The 26,040-nt window shown below is 43.6% G+C and overlaps 7 non-coding genes across 7 annotated transcripts; 1 reads left to right on the top strand and 6 right to left on the bottom strand.

Moving 5' to 3' along the window:
* Positions 1–7,186: 7,186 nt before the first annotated feature.
* Positions 7,187–7,259, bottom strand: trnav-aac (transfer RNA valine (anticodon AAC)). The gene has a single exon. It is a non-coding gene; the product is annotated as a tRNA-Val (tRNA).
* Positions 7,260–7,681: 422 nt separating this feature from the next.
* Positions 7,682–7,753, bottom strand: trnae-uuc (transfer RNA glutamic acid (anticodon UUC)). Its single transcript has one exon. It is a non-coding gene; the product is annotated as a tRNA-Glu (tRNA).
* A 1,278-nt stretch (positions 7,754–9,031) lies between these two features.
* Positions 9,032–9,104, bottom strand: trnav-cac (transfer RNA valine (anticodon CAC)). Its single transcript has one exon. It is a non-coding gene; the product is annotated as a tRNA-Val (tRNA).
* A 420-nt stretch (positions 9,105–9,524) lies between these two features.
* trnae-uuc (transfer RNA glutamic acid (anticodon UUC)) lies at positions 9,525–9,596 on the bottom strand. The gene has a single exon. It is a non-coding gene; the product is annotated as a tRNA-Glu (tRNA).
* A 561-nt stretch (positions 9,597–10,157) lies between these two features.
* trnan-auu (transfer RNA asparagine (anticodon AUU)) lies at positions 10,158–10,231 on the bottom strand. Its single transcript has one exon. It is a non-coding gene; the product is annotated as a tRNA-Asn (tRNA).
* Positions 10,232–12,194: 1,963 nt separating this feature from the next.
* Positions 12,195–12,265, bottom strand: trnag-gcc (transfer RNA glycine (anticodon GCC)). The gene has a single exon. It is a non-coding gene; the product is annotated as a tRNA-Gly (tRNA).
* Positions 12,266–13,653: 1,388 nt separating this feature from the next.
* trnar-acg (transfer RNA arginine (anticodon ACG)) lies at positions 13,654–13,726 on the top strand. The gene has a single exon. It is a non-coding gene; the product is annotated as a tRNA-Arg (tRNA).
* Positions 13,727–26,040: the final 12,314 nt, after the last annotated feature.

Raw genomic sequence — 26,040 nt, 5'->3', positions numbered from 1 at the left:
TTGAACGGGGGTGGCGGGGGGGGCGGGTAGGGCAGCAGGGGGTGGAGTTGGGGTGTGTGTCACCCTGTAATTGAGGATGAAACTGGATGGTTTGATGTCCAAGGAGGCTGTGGGATGGTTTTCTGAATCTGCTTTTACTGTTTAGGCGGCTCTTTCTGACAGGCCGTTGGATGATGGGTAATGTGGACACTGTCATAACGTGTCAAATTCTGTTCAACTTCATGCAATGCACAAATTCCTGGCAGACAAAGGGTGGTCCATTTTCAGACCACCCTTTATCTGCCAGGATCCCGGGTGTCAAGAAAGAGGCGTGACCTGATAGGTTGGCTGAAAAGGTTAAGGCTCGTGGAATACAAGGCCAGGTATCTAGATGGGTTGAGAACTGGCTTGGTAAGAGGAGACAGAGAGTAGTAGTGGAAGGTTCCTTTTCTAGCTGGAGGTCTGTCACTAGTGGTGTGCCGCAGGGCTCAGTACTGGGAAATCTTCTTTTTGTAGTATATATAAATGACTTGGAAGATGGAGCAAGTGGTGTGATCAGCAAATTTGCAGATGACACTAAGATGGCTGGATTGGCGGACAGTGAGGAGGAGTGTCTGGCAATACAACGGGGCATAGATAGGCTGGTATATTGGGCACATATATGGCAATTGGAGTTTAATCCTGATAAATGTGAGGTGATGCATTTTGGCCGGAATAATGTAGGGGGGAGTTATATGATAAAGGGTAAGCCTATTAAGAGTATAGAAACGCAGAGGGACCTTGGGGTGCAAGTGCACAAGTCTTTGAAGGTGGCAGTACAAGTGGAGAAGGCTGAGAAGAAAGCTTATGTTAGCCTTTATAGGAAGGGGTATAGAGTATAAGAGCTGGAGTCTAATGTTGCAGTTGTATAGAACGATGGTTAGGCCACATTTGGAGTACTGCGTCCAGTTCTGGTCGCCTTACTATCGGAAGGACGTGGAGACTGGAGAGAGTGCAGAGGAGGTTTACCAGGATGCTGCCTGATATGGAAGGACTGGGTTATGAGGAAAGATTGAGCAAATTGGGGCTGTTTTCCCTTGAAAGACGGCGACTGAGGGGGGATCTAATTGAAGTATATAAGATTATGAAGGGTATAGGTAGAGTAAACAGTGGAAAGCGATTTCCTGTGTCAGAAACGCACAGTACGAAGGGCCACGGGCTTAGGTGAGGGGGGAGAGGTATAACACAGATATTAGAGGGAGGCTTCTCACACAAAGGGTAGTCGGGGTATGGAATGCTCTGCCAAGCAAGGTGGTGGAGGCAGGCACGCTGGAGTTGTTTAGGAGTTACTTAGACAGGCACATGAGTGGGTTGGAGATGGAGGGATATAGGAGATTGTTTTAAATAAGCTTCAATAGCCTTGGGACGTCCCTGGTAATGTATAAGGATGTGGAATGATACTAATGTTTTTCTCTTTTAATTCACAAGTATTAAGTCGGTCCGCCTTGTTGCTCAACGAGGGACATACACGCGATGGGTCATACAAGGGCTGCTCTTGGATGTTCGAGAGTGGCCGAGTACTTCAAGTACTTCATAGTGTACGCTTAAACTGGACCAGATACTGGTCAAGACGACAGCTCAGTGACTATCATGGTTTGCTGTGCAGACACATGGATTTGGGCCAGTGTCTGTGGGAGTTTGTGCATTCTCCCCGTGCTTGCGTGGGTTTTCTCCGGGTGCTTCGGTTTCCTCCCACACCCCAAAAATGTGCTATTCGGCTGATTGGAGGTAATATATTGTCCCTAAATTAGTTTTCCCTCAATGTGGAATGCCATAAGCATAGATAAGGGTCATGGGTGGAGGGGGGAACTGGTAATGTTAAAGTGGCGGCGTGGGCTCGTTGGGCCGAAGGGCCTGTTTCCCGGGCTGTTTTTGTTCTTTGTTCTTTGTTCTTTGTATAAGTCGTGGAATGAGATTGAAAGTAACGGTTATCTTCCTGAATTCAGTGACATGGGCTCTCAGTCTAACCATCGGAACTTGCAGCAACACAGCCTAGTTGGACATTGCAGACAGGCTGATTTGCTCGAACGTGTTTCGATCAGTTTCTGCAGTGTAGTGGTTATCACATCCGCCTCACACGCGAACGGTTCCCAGTTCAGTTCAAACCGGGCAAAAACATTCATTAAGCTTTCTCATGTGGCGTAAGGGATAATTGTTTGATTTCAGTTTGTTGCTCAACATTATCCGAACCTCGATGTTAAAGACATGTTATCATTGCTTTGACATCACCCTCAAATACTTTCTGTGAAATGAGAAGCACATCTTTTGACGCACTGACAGGAAAGTTCGCTTTTGACGCCGAGAACATATTGTCATCTCGTTCAGTCTCCAACAGAATTTAATGGTTTCCAGGTGCAGACTAATATGGTGAATCACCATCTGAAATATCGGATAGTAGTGTGTGCTCAAAAAGACAGATACAAGTGATACTGTAAGTGAATTAGAGGAAATGGCGCACATTTCAGAGAAGAATATTTTTAAATCGTTTTTCATCACGAAGAAACAGGAAAAGCCACTCAGACAGATGAAAGAATCGAGACTCAGTGCGGATCTACTGGACTTTCCTGGAAAGGGCCGGAATTTATGCGGCTGAATGTTTCACACCCATAATAAAAAAGGCTCAAGTGTCACTAACAGATAATTCTTGATTTTCCTCCATTTCAATGTCTTGGACTTTGTTTAAAAGCTGACGATAGTAAATCCCAAAATTGTGATCTGTAATACCCAGTGATTCGATTGGTTCTGTTGGTCAGTTATATTTTCAATCCAGTGATGTTCAATTTCAGAAATATTCAATTCATAATGAAGACCTATGTGTTAAATAATACATTGATACTAAATATTGAAACGAATAATGAGTAATACTGTACAATGATCTTTGATAAAGTGTCATCTGGAGTCGAGACATCCGCCCTTTTCACTCCTTACAGGTGCTGTCAGACATTGGGAGATTTTGGAGCATTTCCTCTTTCCCCATCCGCAGTAATTTGTTTTTATCACTCAGGACATTTGGTTGAGATTACTCGAAGAAAGATGAAAATGATGTATTAACGAATGGGCAGAAGTCATTGCTCCCTTAGATATTTGGGAGACGGAAGCTTCCAAGTGGCCTGACAGTCGAAATAGCTCCGTTGGGAGCGCGTTAGACTGAAGATCTAAAGGTTCCTGGTTTAATCCCGGGCAGGACCTCCTGGCTGGATTTCTGTGCTATCTGCTAATTGGCACCGCATTTTGTTTGCACTGTCTTCAAACATCAATTCACACAAGCTGCAATAGACCAAATACCCATCGCGATTTCCACCCTGCCAGATGTTGTTACATTTTCTCCTTGTTGGATTTCATTTTTTTTAAAAACTTCTTCTATTTCTAAAAATCCCCAATGTTAATGAAAGGTGGTGAAGGTAAAGGTTTATCTTTGTTTCCTTATGCACACATGCCATGTAACGTCCTGAGTTATTCCAACCTCATCACATTTCAGTGCCGATGTCAGGTCCGCTTTTACATGGCAGTGAAAATACATTTAGTTGACCTGCTGTTTCATCCAAAACAATGTATATTTGCATTACCTCTTTCGATTCCCCCAGAAGGAGGCCATTCGGCCCATCGAGTCCGCACCCACAACAATCCCACCCACGCCCTATTCCCCGTAAACCCACATATTTACCTTTCTAATCCCTCTGACACTAGGATCAATTTAGCATGGCCAATCAAACTACAACACGCATCTTTGAAACCGGAACACCCGGAGGAAACCCAGGGAGGCACGGGGAGAACGTGCAAACTCCGCACAGACGGTGGCCCGAGGACCTGAGTCCCTGGCGCTGTGAGGCATCAGTGCTAATCACTGTGCTACCGTGCTGCCCTTTCTACCGCATTCAATGTTACTGCAGTTCACTCCATTCAAAGTATTAGCATCGATCTGTGATAAACCATCCTGTGGTGATTCTGCTGAATAACATTAAATTATCACCGTTAATGGACCATCCAACGTTGGACACCATTGATTTTAAACTTTGTTGCTTTTCTGGGTGAACTCCAGCTCTCCATTCCTCCCGCAATGTCACCGCTCAAACTGAGTCTTTCTCCTTCCCACATTGTTAAACTCACAGTTACTGGTTTCTGAGTGAAAACTGCCTCCACTTCACTGGGGGTGGGAGAGTTTACTATTTCATTTAAGTAAATGTTTTCTTGTCATTGAAGCAGAGATTTGGACCCAGGTCTGTGTGATATTTGTGTCGGTAGAAACAACAAACTTTCCCCCATTAACAGCCAGATTTTAACCCGTATCAGTATTTTGTGTCATCAGCCCTTTCTAGCCTATCGCTCTCTTATTTTCTTTTTGGTTCTTTACATGTGACTTTTCCAATTCAGACGCAAACAAAGAAAACTGCCGAATATTGATTCTGACAGTGGCAGACCGGGAAGTAACGCGGGATTGTTGTACAGCAATAAATCTACATTCCCTCACCAGGAATCGAACCCAGAACGCGGCGCTGCGAGCGCTGAATCCTAACCACTAGACCACCAGGGAAGCTGATTCAAGCGCTTTAAAATGTTCATTTATCCATGAATCACCTGCTTTTTATTGTATTTCGGACTTCTTATTCACCAAATGCAAGTTTATCCTTCACATTGTCATATTTATATCACACACAAGTGACAGTTTCAGCCAATGAAAGCACTGATTCCTGTTAGCTGGAACAGGAAATGGACAGTGAGGTGAAATAGTCCCGCAAACTGCTCATGTGACACTTTCAATTTCCAAAACCCACCAACCTCATCACTGTGTCTCCTGTGAAACTTGGAAGGTAACACACGGCAGGAATTCATCACGGGGGGAAACGGGCACAAGTCATTAAGTCATAAGTCTTTGCAGATGGCACAAAGATGGCAGGATTGGCGGATAGCGAGGAGGATTATCAGGTGACACAGCGGGATATAGATAGGCTGGTATACTGGGCAGATAGATGACAGATGGAACTTAATCCTGATAAATGCGAGGTGATGCATTTTGGAAGGAATAATGTAGAGGGGAGTTACATGATAAAGGGTAGACCAATTAAGACTATAAAAATGCGGAGGGACCTGGGAGTGCAAGTGCACAAGTCTCTGAAGGTGGAAACACAGGTGGAGAAAGTGGCAAAGAAAGCTTACAGAATGCGAGCCTTTATAGAAAGGGGTATAGAGTATAAGAGCTGGTGTCTAAAGCTACAGTTGTACAGAATGTTGGTTAGACCGCATTTGGAGTACTGTGTCCAGTTCTGGTCACCTTACTACCGGAAGGACGTGGAGACCCTGGAGAGGATGCAGAGGAGGTTTACCAAGATGATGCCTGGTTTGGAAGGACTGAGTTATGAGGAAAGATTGGGTAAACTGGGGCTGTTTTCCTTAGAAAGGCGGAGATTAAAATAATGAATATAAAATAATGAAGGGTATAGACAGAGTAAACAGAGGCAGGCTTTTTCCTAGATTGGAGACAAATATCACGAGGGGTCGCGAGCTAAGGGTGAGGGGGGAGAAGTACAGTTTTGGATATTAGAGGGAGGTTTCTCACACAGAGGGTCGTGGGGATATGGAATGCACTACCAAGTAAGGTGGTGGAGGCAGGCACGCTGGACTTGTTTAAGGTTTACTTAGATAGGAACATGAGTGAAACAGGGATGGAGGGTTACAGGGGACGGTTTTAAATGAGGGTCAGAGCCTCGGGACATTACTGGAAATCTAATGCTACATGTGTTGATGTTTTGTCTCTTTTACTCCGCAGGTGTATCAGTCCACCTTGTTGTCTAACGAGGGGCATGAACACGGTGGGTCGTGCGTGGGCTGCTCTTGGATGTTTCGAGAGTGGCCTAGTACTTCGCGTCGAAGTGTGTGCTTAAAACTGGACCAGCAGATGGGCAACACAACAGCTCAGTGACTATCACTGCTAGCTGTGCAGATACATGGATTTGGGCCAGTGTCTGTGGGAGTTTGCATTCTCCCTGTGCTTGCGTGGGTTTTCTCTGGGTTCTCCAGTTTCCTCCCACACCCCAAAGATGTGCTGTTAGGCTGATTGGAGTAACAAATTGCCCCTAAATAATTCTCCCCTGAATTTGGTTTCCAATGGGGGTACCATAAGCATAGACACGGGTCAAGGGAGGTGTAGGAAAAATGCTTTGTTAAGATGGCGGCGCGGGCTCTGTCACATGTGATGCGATAGAAATCAATCGTCATTAAATAATGCTGCTAACACCAGATAACAGTACAGCCGGGAACAATTGAACAGCTATTTTTTATGGGCACCCACGGACCCATTGCCAAGAGGCAACTGTTTGTTGTGAATGCTGATGGCGAGAAAGTAGTGAAATTCCGTCCCTGGGTCGTTCTCGAACCACCAACTTTTGGGTAGTTAATAGCCAAACGCTCTAACCAATTGCGCCACAAAGACTGAGACAGTATATGCTAAAGTCGTGTGTCAATAACCACAATTCTATTTCTGGCATCCTATTCCAGAACTGCAGCATGACAGCACTGTTTACAATTCTATACAAGTCTCTTTAGTCCCGTTGATCCCGCAGCACTGCTGTAGTGTGTTGGTTATTCCCTTTCTCCTATGAACGGGCAGGTAAAATAAATCCACGTCTCTTACCACAGGGAGAAATTCAACGGGAGGCAAAGGGACTGATCACCATTTTTATTATGGGATTGAAACATTCAGGCACATAAATTCGGTCCGTTACAGGAAAGTTCAGTAGATCCGCACTGAGTCTCGATTCCCTCATCTGTCTGAGCGGTTTTTCCTGTTTCTTAGTGATGAAAAACGATTTAAAAAAAATTCTTCTGTGAAATGTGTGCCATTTCCCCTAGTACACTTACAATATCACTTGTATCTGTCTTTTTGAGCACACACTACTATCAGATATTTCAGATGGTGATTAACCATATTAATCTGCACCTATAAACCCATTAAATTCTGTTGTAGACTGAACGAGATGCGGATAAATGCTCGTTGTCAAAATCGAACTTCCCTGTCTTTTCGTCAAAATAACGTGTTTATAATTTCACAGAAAGTATTTGAGGGTGATATCAGATCAACGGTAACGTGTTTAACATCGAACTTCGGTTCATATTGAGCAACAAACTGAAATCAAACAATTTTCTCTTCCACCACACGAGAAAATTTATTGACTGTTTCTGCCCGGTTTCGAACCGGGTACCTTTCGCGTGTTAGGCGAACGTGATAACCACTACACTACAGAAACAGCTGACAATGTAGCATAGCGAATCTGCCTGTCTGCAATGTTCAACTAGGCTGTGTTGCTGCAGGTTCCGATGGTGAGACTGAGAGCCCATGTCACTGAATTCAGGAAGATAACCGTTAGTTTCAATCTGATTGTACAACTTATCCCCAACATCAACATTTAAAAGCGTTCGTCTGGCAAATATCTAAGGGGGCAATAATTTCTACCCATGCATTAATGCATCTTTTTCACCTTTCTTCCAATAATCATCCGCATTTTGTATCATCAGCGCTTCGTAACCTGTCGCTCCCTTTTTTCTTTGTCCTTTAAATGTAACATTTCCAATTCAGATACTAAAGAGGAAATCTCCCTGATACTGATTCCGCCAGAACTGGTGCAGACCGGGAAGTAACGCAGGATTGTTGTACAGCAATAAATCTACATTCCCTGACCGGGAATCGAACCCGGGCCGCGGCAGTGAAAGCACCGAATCCTAACCACTAGACCACCAGGGAAACTAGTAAATGCTTTATAAAATATTAATTTATCCATGAACCACATGCCTTTTGTTTTGTTTCTGTCTTTTTATTCACCAAATACAAGTTTCTCCTTCACATTGTCATGTTTATATCACACACAAGTGATATCAACTTGTGGCCACAGTGCAGAATCCAAACCACTGATCCAACAGGGAAGCTGACAGTGACTTTCCCAATCAGCGGATCATCGTCATTTTAGCCTTTCTCTTCGTTCTCTTCCGTCACACAATAGGCAGGTTTCTCATTAAGAAAAACCGCACTCTGCTTATTTCCACACTTGACACCTGTCATCGAGCCCATGGTGGTGAAAACGATGGCGTTGCACCATTGGAACACCCGGGTTCCGCCATCACCAGCTCAGTGTTACCTTGTTACTCCGGGACCCGGCAGTCAGAGTGTTCTCCCACCCCCAGTAAGTCCCCAGAGTTCAGAAGCTGAGACATCTTCTTCAGAGCCTTCAGTGTATACTCGATGGAGACGAATATCACGCGAAGGCCATCTCCACGCCCCCACTACTTCCCTTCAAAAAACAGAGCAACAGGAAATTAAGAAACGACAAGCTTAAGTTTAAATGATGGTGTCCCTTCAGTGCAGCTCATTGTGTTTCTAAAGTGAGATGATTTCTGTTTGTTACACAGTTCAGGCTGACCTGATTCAGAGAAGGATCAGGCTCAATCCTCCCGATGGCCTTTCCCAACTCCATTTCTTTAAACGAATTTCAGTGACATTTCCATTAAATAATATGATTCTGACATGTGTCAATGTGGTTGTGTGGCCAAGCGGTCTAAGGCTCCAGTCTCCGTGGAGGTGTGGGTTCGAATCCCAACGCGAACGAAATGGATTTAAATTTTGGTACTTGCTGCTTTTGTAAGATTGAATGCAGGAGTGTGTGTAGTGTCGTTTTCGTCATGTGATTCTTCTGTGAAATGTGCGCCTTTTCCTCTAGTTCACTTACAGTATTACTTGTATCTGTCTGTTTGAGCACACACTACTATCAGAAATTTCTGATGGTGAATAACCATATTCGTCTGCACCTATAAACCCATTAAATTCTGTTGGAGACTGAACGAGATGCGAATAAATGCTCGGTGTCAAAATCGAACTTCCCCGTCAGTGCACCTTATTTCACAGAAAGTATTTCATGATGAAATCAGAGAAATGATAACATGTCTTTAACACTGAGTTTCGGATAATGTGCAGCAACAAACTGAAACCAAATAATTTCCCTTCCCCGACATAAGCAAGCTTAATGATTGTTTCTGCCCGGTTTTAAACCGGGGACCTTTCGCGTGTGAAGCGAACGTGATAACCACTACACTACAGAAACAACTGGAAAACTAATGGAGCAAATCAGCCTGTCTGCAATGTTCAACTAGGCTGTGTTGTTGCAGGTTCCGATGGTTAGACTGAGAGCCCATGTCACTGAATTCAGGAAGATAACCGTTACTTTCAATCTGATTGTACAACTTATCCCCAACATCAACATTTAAAAGCGTTCGTCTCGCAAATATCTAAGGGATCAATGATTTTTACCCATTCATTAATGCATCATTTTCATCTTTCTTCGAATAATCTCAGCATTTGTATCATCAGCTCTTTGTAGCCTGTCGCACTCTTATTTCTTTGTTCTTTAAATCTGACATTTCCAATTCAGATACTGAAAAGGAAATCTCTCTGATGCTGATTCCGACAGAACTGGTGCAGACCGGGAAGTAACACAGGATTGTTGTACAGCAATAAATCAACAATCCCTGACCGGGAATCGAACCCGGGCCACGGCGGTGAAAGCGCCGAATCCTAACCACTAGACCACCAGGGAAGCTGGCTAATTTAAAAATATTAATTTATCCATGCGCCACCTGTCTTTTGTTTTATTTCTATACGGGGACACAATCTCAGGATAAGGCGCTGATGATTCAGGACTGAGATGAGGAGAAATTGCTTCACTCAAAGGCTGGTGAATCTTGGGAATTCTCCACTCCAGAGGGTTCTGATGCTCCATCATTGAACACATTTCAGTTTGGGTTAGACAGATTTATGATCGATCCAGGAATGAATGGAAACAGGAATATGGAATTGGAACAAATACTCAGCCACAAGTTCATTTTTCAATTGTATTTTTTTTATGATTGAAGGTATAATTACACATATATATTATATATATATATGTAATGGTGTACAGATATATATATGTGTATATGTATATACAATGTTATATGTAATATGCTTGAAGTCAATCGTCATTATATAATGTTGGTAATACCAGATAACAGCACAGCTGGGAACAATTCACACCTATTTTTTGTTGGCTCCCACGGACCCATTGCCAACAGGCAACTGTTTAACCGTGAATGCTGATGGTGAGGAAATAGTAAAATTCCGTCCTTGGTTGGTCTCGAACCAACAACCTTTCGGTTAATAGCCGAACGCGCTGACCAATTGCGCCACAGAGACTGAAACAACAGCTAAATATATTCTAAACCAGTTTGTGACCAATGATCACGCAATCTGAAGCTTAATTTCGTTATTAATGCACTGGGCTTTGCTTCTATAAGGGCTACAATTAACCCTGTCTCATTTATGACTGTTCATGGCAGTGTTCACTACAATCACAAATTTGGTGCAGTCTTGTACAGTAATGCACTAGGCCATGTCTCTTTATATACTGCGTTTGACTCATTTGAATCATTATTGCAATCGACTTTGCAACTGTTTACACTACATTACATGCCGCTTCATTTATTAATACATATAGACATGCCATGGTAAATGCTACAAGTCATCGTCTCTGAAATATTATTACTTAGTCAAGAGTTCACTTACGTTACATTAGGCTCCATCTCAGGTATTATTGTGCTAGGCTCTATGTCATGCACTACTGAACACACCCGTGTATCACTAATAAAGCAGACACTTCCTCACTAATTGTTTTTCTATAAAATGTGTCTAATAGATGGAATCGAACAAAGAGCGAGTGAGAAGAATAGATGGATATTCACTAAAAAGTTCAAAATAATTGTGTGGATGAAATTGTGTTATAGATCAGAGTGAGTTAGGGCTCGAATTGTGCTGAAGTCAAAAATTATAACAAAGAACTATATTTACATATACACAGAACATATTATAGAGGTAGGGTACGGCTAGATTTCTGAACGGACGAAGGAAAATAAGGAGCGCCGAGGAATGGAAAATCCAGCGAAAAAGAGACATGTGTCCAATTATAATGAAATATTATTTGATAATGTCTGGATGATAAAAGAGACAAATCTTTAAATCACAAAATGGTAAGTTTATACAATAATTAGCTGGTAATCGACATGTTCAATAACCGGAAGGTAAATATGAATGCAAGTATTAAATTCACTATCCTTCGGACAGATTTCCCTGTGAATGTTACTGACAGAGATATTAACGCCATTGCTTTACTGATTGTTCCCTTTCCATGGAAACAGGGAAATAAATGTTCCTCAAATATCTCCTCAAACCTGCTGCACTAACCTTGTGATTAAAGTGATACAACACCACCATCTGCTGGCGGACAACAGCGACTGCAGGCGCTGATGCTTGTGAGTCTGCGAACCGGTTACTGAAATATGAATATTGAACGATATTGTCCGAGATTGGAGTTTATAGAACGATCTCGGCTGACGTATTCGCCCTTTTTATAACCAGGCACCGCAGATAAATCGTGTTCTTCATTTCCCATTGGGAGATAATGTCTGGAGATTGAAGTTGGGATTATGTGAGACTTCAAACTGCACATTCGATGCAGTTATCAGACGTTAATCAAATTCAGAATCTTAGTGGGTAAACATTGCTGCCCTCTGCAATTCGTTTGTCAGACATTTTCACCGCTTAGTCTTAAAAAAGGCACAAAGAATCAGACATTTACAGGGATGCACACACACACACACACACACACACACACACACACACACACACACACACACACACACACACACACACACACACACGTATTGGAGCCTACAGAGAAACAGGGGTTAAATATATTCTAAACTAGTGTGTCAGTGACCACAATTCTACTTCTGTAAAACCTGTTCCAGAACTGCAGCATGACCGCACTGTTTACAATTCTATACAAGTCTCTTTAGTTCCGTTGATCCTGCAGCACTGCTGTAGTGTGTTTCTCCTATGAACGGGCAGGTAAAATGAATCCATGTCTCTTATCACAGGCAGGAATTCAACGGGAGGGAAGGGAACTAACCACCAGGAGCCCAAAGATCCAATACCTTCCACTCAATCATCAATAACACCATTCACAACTGCACCTCCTTCCGAATATTGTGATCCATTTCCCTTCAGGATTTCGTGCCAAGACTTAATATTTCCCTTGTTTTACCCCAATTTTGACAGGAGATTCGTTTCAATATAGAGTGAACGGAGAGAAAAGGGACTTTGCATTGGCTGGGAATCGAACCCGGGCCTCCCGCGTGGCAGGTGAGAATTCTACCACTGAACCACCAATGCTGTTTTTACTAACACTACCCCCCACATGCTCTCTCTTCCTTCACACTCAGCAGCATTGTGATTTCCTTACTTTGTCCTTTCGTTCCCCAAATGCCCACAAATGCTCTCACTCAAATCTCACACGCAACATTGCACAAGCCTCTCATGCTGTTCAACACCTTCCTTTCATTCACAACCGCATCTCAAACGTTCAACTTTCCTCCAAAACACGTGCACTCTGAAAAATCCCCCTCTGACACAACCTCTTCCTCCCAAATATGCCTCTGCTTTCTCCACATCAGTCTAAACACGCTTAAAACTTGTTCAAATCATTTGCACACTATTTCTTACACTCAACTCATATCACTACAATACGCATCATGCCATTCTGCAAAAGCTTTAAGTTGCTACATTTCTTCAAAGCTGGTACCTCGTGCGACATCAGGCCAAACTTCCACTTTCAACACTTGATAACACCTATATAGGGTTACAAGTTAGGTCGGAATGAGTTTAAAAAAAAGGGCTTAGGAGAGCTAGTAGGGGGCATGAGAAGTCCTTGGCAAGTCGGATAAAGGAAAACCCCAAAGCTTTTTACTCTTACGTTAAAAAAATGCATTAAATCTTCATTTCTCGAGGCCAGTCTGCGATATCTCAAAGCGCTGAATCCTAATCACAAGGCCACCAGGATCCCATCTGCCTGATTCTCCCAGATACTGATTACAGGAATGTGCACAGGGCCAATTGTCCGCACTCACACACTCCTTCCTGTCTGTTAAGATTTGAAATTGTTCATATTTTCACATTGGCTTCCAGTGTGATGAAAGCAGAGCTGTGAAAAGCTGATGTTGTTCAGTGGATTTACTGCAGTAAGGTTTATATCAATTCGATGCAAACATTGGTGTTTGAATGTGGTCAGTTACAGTGAAATTTAATGCAGTGGAAAGTAGCCTACTCATTTTTACAGGAGGAACCAGTAAGGGAAATATAAATATGAATTGTGCAACGGGACTGATATTTCTCCCTGCTGTTCAAATTAGCACAAGTATTGATCCACGATTTTCAGGTTGTCACCTTGGGTTCTGTGGTGAGCACTCTGGACTCTGAATCCAGCAATCCAAGTTCAAATCTCAGTGGAACCTTGTTTTAATTTGCAAATACAGATGATGGATTGGCTGAAGGACGTTTCATTTAAATTTATCACCAAGTCCTAATCGAGAGGAGAATTTGCCAGCCAGTTCAACTGCTGTTACTCAATTCAAGGGCGATTAGGGATGATAGGAAATGAATAAAGACAATCTCAATAATGGACCTTTTCCTCACAAGTAAAAGCAAACTTTCTGACAGTTCTTGTGCCTGAAACTTTCGAAACATCGAGCTAATATGTAACAACTATCCTAATGTTCGCATATGAGCCAGTAGCGCAATGGATAACGCATCTGACTACGGATCAGAAGATTCCAGGTTCGACTCCTGGTTGGCTCAGTACAAACCTTTAAAAGCTGTTCATAAATTCCTTGTTACTTTCGATGAAAAAAGTATTTAATATCTTTATACGTATTCAGACAAATGTTGGCAAGCATATTTTCAGCTTCTCTGGAGAAAGTAATGTTAGGAGATTGCTAATGAACAGCAACCGACTATTTTACGTTATTTTTTTTCGGAAAAAAAGATCATTCAATAAGATTAGGATATTAAATAAATGTTAACCGCAAATACATTTTGGGCAAAATTCGACATGCCTTTGACAATTTACACAATTTTGTCAATTTTTTCATAAAATTCAGCATTTCTGATTTTGGAGAAAGCATTTCAAGCTGAGGTCAGTGCAAAGATAATATGAATGTAACATCGAGATTCTGATAATATTCAGCACCAAACTGAAATCATACAGACTTCCCTCACCCTAGCATGTTTCAGATGTTGATTAACTATGTTAGTCTGCACCTAAACCTATTAAATTGTCTTGAAGACTGGATGACTTGCAGGTGTCAAAATAGGAAAGTTTCTTTCCTGGCAATGCATCAAACAATTTATCATTTCTTATTTCACACAAAGCATTTGAGGCCGAGGCCAGAGCGAAGATACTATGGGTGTAACATCGAGACTCAGATAATGTTCAGGGACAAAATGGCCCGGCCGATGAAGGCATGCTTTAAGGTGCGAGGGGCAAAGTTTAAAGGAGATGTACGTGGAGGATTTTTTGCACAGAGAGTAGTGGGTTCCTGGAACTCGCTGCTGGGGAGAGATCGTAGAAGCGGATGCAGTTGTGACTGTTACGTCACTTGACAAATACATGAATAGGATGGGAATAGAGGGATATGGTCCCGAAAGGATAAGGGTTTTAGTTCAGTCGGACAGCATGGTCAGTGAAGGTTTGAAGGGCCGAAGGGCATGTCCCTGTGCTGTAATTTTCTTTGTTCTTTGTACTGCCATTTTTCTTTACCCAAAACTGAGCTTCAGACCCTGTTGCTCTATATTTAACCATTCCATCTCTGACATCTTCTCCACTCACACAACCCTGTGGGATGTCTGTACTGATCTTATTGTGGCATCATGAGTGTTCCACATACAACATGACTTGTATCTATAAATTCTCATCTTGAACATTTCAATTGAAATTTCAGGGCAAGCAGAGCCTTTTGAGCAGAATTCCCATCCCCTTTTAATGTGAACAAGTTGTTTCTGATTTCCCTACAGAGGTTGTCTATTAAACAATGACTGAACACAGGGGGTGAATGTGAGAAGCTGAAGTTTCCAGTTGAAGAGGTTCCCAGTGTCTCTGAGCAGCTGAACTGGGGAAGACTTTGGGCAGAGACTGCGCTGCTGCTATTTCCCTTCCTGACCACCGGGGGTCGCTGTAACACGCCCGGGCGCTGCTCCTCCCAGTGTCACCTCTTGCCCACTCCGGCCCGGCCGCTGCTCGTTGGTGGAACATCCGGGGCCTGCAGAGAGGCGGGGTCAGCCGCCATATTTCCGTGGCGTCACCATCAGCCCCTCCCCGTCGAGGAAAAAGCGACGGTTCAGAAATGTAGAAAGTGAGAGAAATTCCCACCCGGAAATCCAGCCCAGAGCGGAATTAAAATTAAATAAAATACATATTTTTATAAAGAGGCAGGTGGCGGAACCGCGCATGTGCTGTAGTATTTTCCCAGAGCGCACCGCGCGGGTGTGATTGAAAAACAGACGGAATAAAAAAAGAAACGATTTTCCCGAATGGAGAAGGAACCGAAAGTCTGACGGGTGAGGATGTGAATAATAATCATCAAGATTCAACAGATTAAAAGATTAAAATGGAACTGCCTGGGCGCATGTGCAGGAGGGGAATTCAACCAAAGTGCAGCGCGCGGGGCGCCGTCTCCCTTGGCAACACAACATGGCCGCTGGCCGTCTCCCCTGGCAACGCAAGATGGCCGCCGGCCGTCTCTCCTGGCAACGCAAGATGGCCGCTGGCGGTGAGTGATTGTGGCGCAGGCGCAGTAAGGTCTGCCTGCAGCCCATTGTCCAGATTGCCCCCCAGTGGATGTGGTGGGGATGGTGCAGCAGATGGAGCAACAATCCCAGTTTCAATGGGGGGAGAGAAGCTGCAATGCTGCTCCCTGTTGTTCACTCCTCTCCCCAGTCTCAGCATTGCAGAGTGTTTAAACAAGAGGGTGCATTGTCGCAGCAGCACCTTGCCCTGTAGTTTAAGTTTATTTATTAGTGTCACTCGTAAGTCGGCTTACATTAACACTGCAAAGAAGTTACTATGAGAATTCCCCTAGTCTCCACATCCCTGTTCGGGTAACACTAAGGGAGAATTTAAGCACGGCCCAATGCTCCCTAACCCAGCGCGTCTTTCAGACTGGGGAAGGAAACCGGAGAAAACCCACACAGAAACGGGGAAAACGTGGAAACGACCCACAGGTCCCTAGCACACTGAGGCTGCAGTGTTAACCACTGTGCCATCATGCTGACACTGGGACAAATGTATTTGGAGGGAACACGGGGCAGGTGGGGGTATCGCTAAGTCAATTTGATGAGGGGATGGAGTCATCAGGAAAAATCAGCTTTGTCTCAAAAAAAAATTCTTCAATTTTTCCTCTTGTTTCTTCTTAAAAACCAGCTCACTCCTCCATCCCGCCCATCAATAAGGCTAACAGAAAGCAGTATCTGTATTTAGCTGTGTGTGGGTGCATCAGTGCATATGATTTCGGAAACTCTGCCTGTGTGTGGCTGTGCCTGTTTGATTATCTGACCGTGTGTATTCAGGTGAGAGGTGTGTGTGTGTGTGTGTGTGTGTGTGTGTATGTGTGTCTGAGTTTGTCTGAACATTTGCGTCTGCTCTGTGACTCTCTGTGTTTCTGTGCCCTTGTTTGAGTGTCTTGATATATGTGTTGTCTGAGAGTGTGTGTGTGTGTGTGTGTTTGTTTGTCAGTGTGTATCAGAGCGCGTCCATGTCTGTGTTTATCTGACAGCGTGTGTATGTTTGTGTGTGTGTGTGTGTGTGTGTCTGTGCGTATCTCTGTGTGTGTGTGTGTGTGTGTGTGTGTGCATGTGTGCGTTTATGTCATTGTGTCATTTTGCCTGAGACGATCTGCCTGTCTTTGTCCATGTCTATGTTTGTGTGTGTGTCTGTCAGTTTTTGTCTAAGAGAGTTTGCGTTGTTGTCTGAGTGTGTGTGCATGTCTGATTGAGAGTTTTTCTGTGTGCGTGTTTGTTTGAGTATGAGTATGTGCGTGTGTGAAAGTATGTGTGCGTGAGAGGGAGAGAGAGACAGAGAGAATGTCTGTGTGTGTGTGTGTGTGTGTGTGTGAGAGAGAGAGAGAGAGAGGGAGGGAGGGAGGGAGGGATTGCCCACTATACTCCATGACTGCAAGGTTCTGGTCTCATTTGCACTGAGGCACTTATAGTATCTCCGGCTCATCGCATGTTCACTTTTCCTTTAACTCTTTCAGCGCTGAGCCGTGAGTTCAAATCTACAGCACACACATAAGAACAGATTAATTTCCATGTCCTGAAACCATCGAAACAGCCCAGTATGTTCCATTTTCTCTCCTTTTGATCTCTGTAGTTGTAATTTTGGTTCTGGCTGTTTGCAGCTGAATGTTTGAGTTGTATTCATTTCTGCATCTCTGATCTTCCGGGGGAAAAACAGAGAGAATCGTGACATCCGCCTGTTCCCGCTGTGCAATGGGCAGTCAGCAGAGGGCGGACGTAAGGCGCATCTGGACATTGAAACAGAAATGTTCATGTATTCATATCGGTTGCTCAATAATTAATTCAAAATTGAATAACGTATTTGGAAGGTTGAGATCGTAGGACAGTGATCATGTCACTGAACTGTCCCAGACTAATATTGTGGGCATACTGGTTCAAATCAATTCCCCACACAGCACCTTCAGTGAATCCAATGCAATTTGAACTTTTGAATTCAACAATAACTTTTGTGTCACAGATAGGCTTACATTAATAGTGCAATAATGTCACAGTGAAAACCTTCTAGCCGTCACCATTCAACGCCTGTTCCAGTACATTGATGTAGAATTTAGCATGGTCAATGTTCCTAACCAGAACATCTTTCAGGCTGCGGGAGCAAACTGGAGCACCCGGAGTAAACCTAAACAGACACGGGGACAAAATGCAGACTCCGCACAGACAGTGACCCAAGCCAGGAATCGAACCTGGCTGCCTGGTGCTATGATATAGCAGTGCTAATCACCATGTCAGTGTGCCGTCAATCTGGGTATAGAAAGGAAGGAGAGAAAGAACATCCTTGTTATAGATGGGGTGCACCAAGAGTTCACCAGACTGACACTTGTCCTTTGAGGAGAGATTGAGGTGTGCATTCAATTAAACTCGAAAGAATGGGTGATCTCATTGAAAGATATAAAATTCTGACAATTCCAGAATTATGACCCTTCAGTACTGAAGGACGGCCGATAGATTTCCAAGACGGGATGGTGAGTGGCTTGAAGGGTGAATCACCTTTTGATGGTGTTCCTAGGTATCTAATGCCCTTGTGATTTTATCGTGTCTTGAGACAGTATTGTCTAGTGCTCTGGACACAAGAGTTCAAATCCCATCAACAGTGACAGGTGAAATTTAAATTTAATGAATGAAAATGTAGAATTGAAAATTCGGCTGAATAATAGAGACCTTAAGAAAACTGTCATCAGTTGTTGCAAAAGCACCTTTTGTGCACCAATGCTGTAACAATGCTCATTGGTGTTTGGAAGAAAATGATGGTGGTGGTGGGGGGGAGGGTGGCTGTGTCTTATAGAAACGCATACAATTATGAAGGGAATAAATATGATAGAAGCAAGGAGACTGTTTCCACTGACAGATGAAATTAGAACTAACAGACAAGACTTCCACATAAAGACAAGGAGAATTTGGATTGTGTTGAGGAGGAACCTCATCACCTAAATGGCTGTCAATCTGTATAAAGCACTGTCCAGTGAAACAGTTGAGGCTGCATCGTTAAACATTTTTAAGGCAAAGATAGATTTTTCAGCAATAAAGGAATTCAGGGTTATGGTGAGCGGGCGGGAAAGTGGAGTTGAGTCCACGAAAATACCAGTTTTGTTTTTATTGAATGGTGGATCAGGCTCGGAGCGCCTGATGGCCTCTTCCTGCTTCCAGTTTTTACGTTATTTCAGAAAGGAAATCTGCCTACAACCTGGACTGTGTGTGAGGCAAGACCGAGAGAAATGTGGCCAACATTTACCGACCTTCTGAAATATTCATTTAGACAAGAGGCGAGAGGTTACAACAACCACATGGGGCAGAAGAATAAAAGTAACTTTTCATCTCTTATATCTTCCAGCCCTCATAACAAAAACATCAATCTGAAACCTGAACTCGGTTTCTCACTTGCACAGTTACTGACTGGCTTAATGCAGGCAGCGTTTCCTGTTTTTGTCTGAATTGCTGCACTTTGGCCTACGCTGGTTTCTTCTCTGAGAAGAAATGTGTGGCTCATTTCGAGAATTCCAACTCACAGCCTGTTTTGATCCTCGCTCTCCCTGCCTACGAGTCCCTCCTTATCCTGCTGCAATGTTCCAGTGAAGCCCCAAGGGCACTCTTTAAAAAAAGGGATCGCACATTTAGGAGAGAGAAGAGTGGAAGGTTTTCCTCTCAGAGGGTCATGTGTCCCTCAGAAGGCAGTGGAAGCAGTCTTTCAATATTTTTCAAGGCAGAAGGAGCTAGATTCTTAGTAAACAAGAGGGGTGAAATGTGACCAGGGTTGGCAGAAGCTTATAATAAGATCAGCCATAATCTTGTTTACTGGCAGAGCAGGGAGAGAGAGGCCAAGTGACAAACTGCTACTTCTCAGTAGCCTGGATGTTACTGTATACATATTAAACTTTCATGGTGGCTTAGTAAGGTGCACATGTAAGAGACGTAGCACGAACTGTTCCTGAATTCGATGATGAGCAAGTTGGGTTTACATCGCCAACTGTTCGGCTCTGGGATTCATTGTCTCAAAGACCAGAGTAAACATTTTCTGGGGTGACTTTCAAAAGAGAATGATTACAGAATCGAAAATATAACATGCAGTGAGACATGTGTCAAAGGCAAATGCAGTCGGGCAATTTTTTTTAGCTTATTGAGATAGCAAACATGTGCTTGTTAGGCCGAATTGTCTCGTTCTTTAATATACAAACCTAATGAGTAACAGGATTGACTGCAGTGTAACACTTTCATTTGATTCATTAATGGTTGCTGCCTGAAGAATCGGCTAAACAGGAACTTGTTAATTCTTAGATACTTTCTCAATAATTTTCATTCATTTGTCTATGAGTGTTGCTCGCAAAGCCAAAAATTGTTGCTGGTCCTAAACACAAATTGCTGCGGATTCGTTAATCCAAAACAAAAAAAAAACGAACATTCTGGAACATCTCAGTGGGTCTAACAGTACCTGCGGAGAAAGAATAGAACCAAAGTTTAGAGTCTCGATGACAATTCGTCAGGGCCATCCGAACACGAAACGCTAACACTATTCTCTCTTCACAGATGATGTCAGAGCTGCAGAACTTTTCCAGCATTTTCTGGTTTTGTGTTGCTCTTTCTAATTGCCCTTGAACAGTGGGCATGTCTGAGTGTGATCTTTTCTGTGTGCTTGTTTGTTTGAGTATGTGTATGTGCGTATGTGAAAGTATGTGTGTGTGTGAGTGTGTGTGTGTGTGTCTGTGTGTTTGTGTGTGTGTGTGTGTTTGTGTGTGTGTGTGTGTGTGTGTGTGTGGGCAATCCTCTCTCTCTCTCTCTCTCTCTCTCTCTCTCACGCACACATACTTCCACACACGCACATACACATACTCAAACAAACAAGCACACAGAAAAGATCACACTCAGACATGCACACACACTCAGACAACAACGCAAACTCTCTTAGACAAAAGCTGACAGACACACACACAAATACAGACATGGACAAAGACAGGCAGATTGTCTCAGGCAAAATGACACACAGACATAAACGCACACGCACACACACATATGCACACACACACACATAGATACACACGCTGTCAGATATGGTTTACTAATGGCCATCTCAGATCATAGTTCACAGTCAATCAGGGGACGGAATGGTGTGGTGATATTATCTCTAGAGTATCAATCCAAAAACCCAGCCAATCTTCTGGGGTCCCGTGCTTGAAACACAATTCAATAAAAAAAAACCCTGAAATTTTGAATCTACTGATGACAGTGAAATCATTGTCAATTGTCAGAGAAAAAAAAATCTGGGTCACTATGTCCTTTAGGGAAGGAAACCTGCCGTGCTTACCAGGTTAGGCCAACGCGTGAGTCTAGAGCCATATCGATGTGGTTGACTGTCAACTGCCCTCCAAGGGCAACTGGAATGGACAATAAACGCTCATGTTATATGAATGAATAACAATGTTGTGTGTCAGGAGTTACATGAAGGCCAGACTTTGCAAAGAACACAGATTGCCTTGCTTAAGGCCCTCGAATTGACTGAGGACTTGGGACGGGGTGATACGAGGAAAGCTCGAACAGAGTCCATTGGAGTATAGAAGATTGAGTGATGATTTTTGGAAACATATATGATCTTTTGGAGAAGTGTGGGGGGTGGTTGTCGGAGGAATGATGGGGGCAGCGGTGTGAGAGTGGAAGCTGACGGAATGTTTAACGTTCGCGGGACAGATTGGAAAGAGAGCGAATAAAATAATTGTTTCTCCTTTCAGAGACCTGTGTGCCTTTGGAACTGTCTTCTGCAGAAATCTCCTGCAGATTCAGTCCCTGGGAAAGTCTCTGAAAAGATTCAGGCTTGTCGACAGTTGCCAACACCTGGCCTCTCACCACTCCCACCGGCTCTGACTAACTGCCATCTCGCTGCTGGAGTTTCCAGTCCCGGGTGATTAAACCACAAGTTCTGATCTTTGAACAAACTGAGAGGCTCAGCGACATGTTGAGTGAAACCGCACACTCGGAGGACTTCTTTCTGCCGTTGGTCGCCTTGTCAACCAGACTCTGGTTCCCCCAATCAGCAGTGAACGCATGTATCATTACATCTCAACAGTTTCTATCAAAATAAACAACCCAAAGTCAATTAACCCTCCTGCTGCCAAGAAGCAAAAGGAAATCAACACCTGACAGGATTTTCAGAGCATGAACTTCGGGACTGAGAATGTAATTTGTGTCATTCCTGTGAGAGAGCTGGATCTTTCCCCTTAAAATACCAAGTACAGGTTGAGCAGTCACACTAAAGTTTGATGCTAGGAGGAACGGTCTCTGGTCAAGTCAGCCAGAGTCCTAAGCACAGTGGTTATCTCTGTAGTGCCAGAGACATTGGTTCGACTCCAGCCTTGGGTAGCTGCCAGTGTTAAATTTGCACGTTCTCCCCGTATCCGCATCGGTTTTATCCGGATGCTCTAGTCTCCTACCTCAGTCCAAGGATGTGCATGCTGGGTGTATTGGCCATACCAAAATGTACCTTTGTGTCCCACACATGTACAGGATTGACCGTGGGCAGAGGGGAGGGTCTGGATTGATTTCTCTTTCAGAGAGTCAGTGCAGACTCGATGGACCGAATGGCCTCTTTCTGCAATGTATTGTTTTTACGATTCTATTTTAACACGGACACAAAACCCATCATGATAAATTATTCCCCCCTCCCCCTTCAGGGATGTTATAACGGCATCTTATAATGGCATGGCGATTAGTCCAGAAAGCCAGAGTTAATGCTTTGAGCATACATGAGGATTGAATTCCAGCCATGGCAGTTAGAGAAACCTGAATTCAATAAAAACAATCTGGAATTCAACAATCGAACCATGAGTCAATTGTTACTGAAACCCACCTGATTCAGTACATGAGACTTTAAGTACAACACCACGGTCAACATAAGCCACAGGGTTCAATGGTGATTCGGGATGGGAAATACATTCTGGCCCTGCCCACAATGCACTTATCAATGAGTGAAGTAACAAATACATTGTGTGTGGGAGTCACTGTCCTGGCCAACATTTATAGCCCATCCCTAATGGCCCGAATTACCACTGCAGCCGATGAAGGTAAACCAGGCACAGGAGGACCGTTCCTCTTTGGGTCTTGGGAGCATTTTGGGATTGTTCTCGCTTTCCCAGCGTGGTGCAGTTAGCTCCTCAATTCCCTCATTCCTATTAGGAAGCTTCCCCTCTCTCAACACCATAATTCCCATTGTTTTTCGTTGTTATATTTTTAGGCGGGTGGGGTAGGGCAGGGGCTGGGTGGGGGGGGGGGGGTGTGGAGACGGCAGCATAATGATAAGACCAACAAAACAAAACATTTCTGAATGGAGGGCTGTGACAAGGGCTTTCCTCAGGTTTACTGCTGGGACCATTGCTATAAATGATTGGAAGAAAATGTAACTGAATTGATTAATAAGTTTGAAAACAGCACAAAGGTTCGTAGATTTGCGGATAGCGATGAGGAAACAGCAGGATATAGATCAGTTGGAGGCTTCACCAAAGGGATAACAGATGGAGTTTAATCTGGACAAATGTGAGATGATGCATTTTGGAAGCTTTAAAACAGATAGGAAATATACAGTAAATGGCACAACCCTTAAGAGTATTGATAGGTTGAGGGATCTGGATGTACAGGTACATAGATCACTGAAAGTGGCAATGCAGGTGGGGAAGGTAGTCAAGAAGGCATACAGCATGTTTGCCTTCATTGGCCGGGGCATGAGTTGAAAAATTGGCAAGTCATTTTACAGCTTTGCAGAAGATTAGTTAGGTTGCACTTGGAACATAGTGATCAATTCTGGTCACCACACTACCAGAAGAATGTGAATGCTTTGGAGAGGGAACAGAAAAGACTTACCAGCATGTTGCCTGGTATGGAGGGCATTAGCTATGAGGAGAGGTTGGAGAAATTTGGGTTGTTCTCACTGGAACGACAGAGGTTGAGGGGGTGTCCTGATAATTGGCTACAAGATTATGAGAGGCATGAGCAGAAAGGAGAGTCAGGAGGTTTTTCCCAGGGTGGAAGAGTCAATTACTAGGGGGAATAGGTTTAAGGTGTGAGCAGCAAGAAAATATATGAGGCATGTTTTTTACACAAAAGGTGGTGTGTGCCTGGAGCTCGCTGATGGGGGAGGTAGTGGAAGTGAACACAGTAGTGAGTTTTAAAGAGCGCCTTGATAAACACATGTATAGGATGGAAATAGAGGGAAATGTTCCCCAGAAGGGTAGGGGGTTTTAGTTCAATCGGGCATCATGGCTGGAGCAGGCTTGGAGGGCCGAAGTTCCAGTTCCTGTGCTGTAATTTTCTTTGTTCTTTGTACTGGAATGGCTATAGAGCGAAAGAACCTCAGCCCTGAGACCAGGGGTTCAAACCTGTGGACTTTCAATTGTTTCACTTCAAAAAATAAATTGGTTCCAATTGGTGGGATCTGCTGTGGGGAGCCGGTATCCTCATGATGGGCCAAATGGCCACCATTTGTGCTGCGTGACGTCAAGTGCGCTCTGTTGACCAAACCATGTCTTGCCACCGCATTAACAAAGAGACAGAAGATATCCTTCAGTAAAGACTGCAAATTTATTGAATATTATTAGCGATGCATATGACAAAAGAACAAGGTTACAGATATGCACAAAGATGTGATTAACGAACCAGAAGAGCATACGACGAGGGAGCAGAAGCGACCATTCAGCCCCCGGGGTTTGTTTCACCTTTCAATGAAGTCATGGCTGGTTTGATATTATCCTCAACTCCACTTTACCACCTTATCCCCATAACTCTCACTTCCCCTGACTGACCGGACGATCTTCAATGTGAATGAATGTCCCATCTGTGAAATAACCTGAGAGCAATAACCTGATTTTAGGTTAAGCTAATGGCGAGATATTCAAAAACTCTTGATGATCTTATTTGTGAAATGCAGTGTAATGATAAAACTCTGCACAGTGACACAGGGTGGCTCGATTATCTCTAAGGACCCGGATGTACAGGCTGGGGTTTGGTGTCTCCGTGACACTGGGAGGAAAATCTGGAGTCCAAGATTCAGTCCGGGAGTGAGAATATCACCTTGGCTACAATCTAAAAGCGGGCGGCATCCCACAAGCCGCCTGATATTCGCTCTGATTGACTTCCTTTGATTCAGAGAAGTAACTCCAGGCTGCCAAACTCACCCTTCCCTCCACTAGCTCTTGAAATACTCAAAAAAGGAAAATAGAGACTGACTAAAACTGAGTGGATCAGTTAGGGGTCATTTTAAACCCAGCTTACCTCCTCGCCATTCAAATCTAACGACTGAGTTATTGAGTTTGATGAAAATCCGATCAGACCCTTGCTGATTAAATATATCTTACGCTCTTAAATTGCATGCAATAAAAATACAACGTTTAAAATAACTACCAGAATAAAACAAACAAAAGGGAAAGGTGAGGTGCCATTTGCTAGATTGCCCTGTAAAGGGGCTGGCACTGTCACTGTGGGCTGAGTGGCTGCTTTCTCTGCAATAGAATGGTACTATTCCAAGCAAAGAATATAAAAATCGAAGTTCTATATGTCCTAAAATTGAAAATGCTGTTTTCAAAAATGTCTCCGACACTAATGCAGGCAGAGACCATATAAATGTTAGCTCAACACTGTTGCTGAAATGCATAATTGAAATGTTTGTGTCGGATAAGCAGTAGAAATCATGCAGAACCACGACTTTCAAATCAAAATAACAATGGGAAAAAGTTACCGAAATGAGGATATTTAAAAGTTAAGCCGCCATTTAAAACAAGCGAGTTTGAATTGCTTGAAGTGGAATCTATGATCAGGACGTGTCTGGATTTTGATGTCCCAGTCAATGAGTTCACATCTGAATCCATTTAATCGTCCAATGCAGTTCTGTTTGGAATGAAAGGAATAACAGTGTTAGTACATCAAAGATCAGCAAGAAAAGAACACGTTTTATCTTTAGGGTCTCCATTAACATTCTCCATTAATATTCCCAGAAGCCAGTGCAAGTGCACAAGAACCCCTACAGAGCAGAAGGATGTGATTTGGCCCAGAGAGCCTGCACCGACTCTCTCAAAGAGCCACACAGCTCAAGACCAGAGGATGGGTGTAAAAGGCTAGCCCATCAGTGGCACCCATAATTAAACACAACTCTGGAGAGGTTTAAGAAGTCAAGGCTGCGATTGGGGGCGGAGGTTGGGGGGACCGAGATGAAAAGCGATGAGGATGAGGCACTGGGGTAAGAGTTCGTTTGTCTAAATGTATCCAAGTTACTGTTCACTCCACGGGTTAGCTTCAGCGCCTGCCTTAACAGTGGCCTCGCCAGATCCCGTCAATGGACTGTGTCTATCTCA

Source organism: Carcharhinus amblyrhynchos, unplaced genomic scaffold (assembly GCF_965287045.1).
Source record: "Carcharhinus amblyrhynchos unplaced genomic scaffold, sCarAmb.v2.hapA scaffold_38, whole genome shotgun sequence".
NCBI lineage: Eukaryota > Metazoa > Chordata > Chondrichthyes > Carcharhiniformes > Carcharhinidae > Carcharhinus > Carcharhinus amblyrhynchos.
The sequence above is the reverse complement of the archived record's forward strand: the minus strand, read 5'-3'. Positions and strand labels throughout refer to the sequence as shown.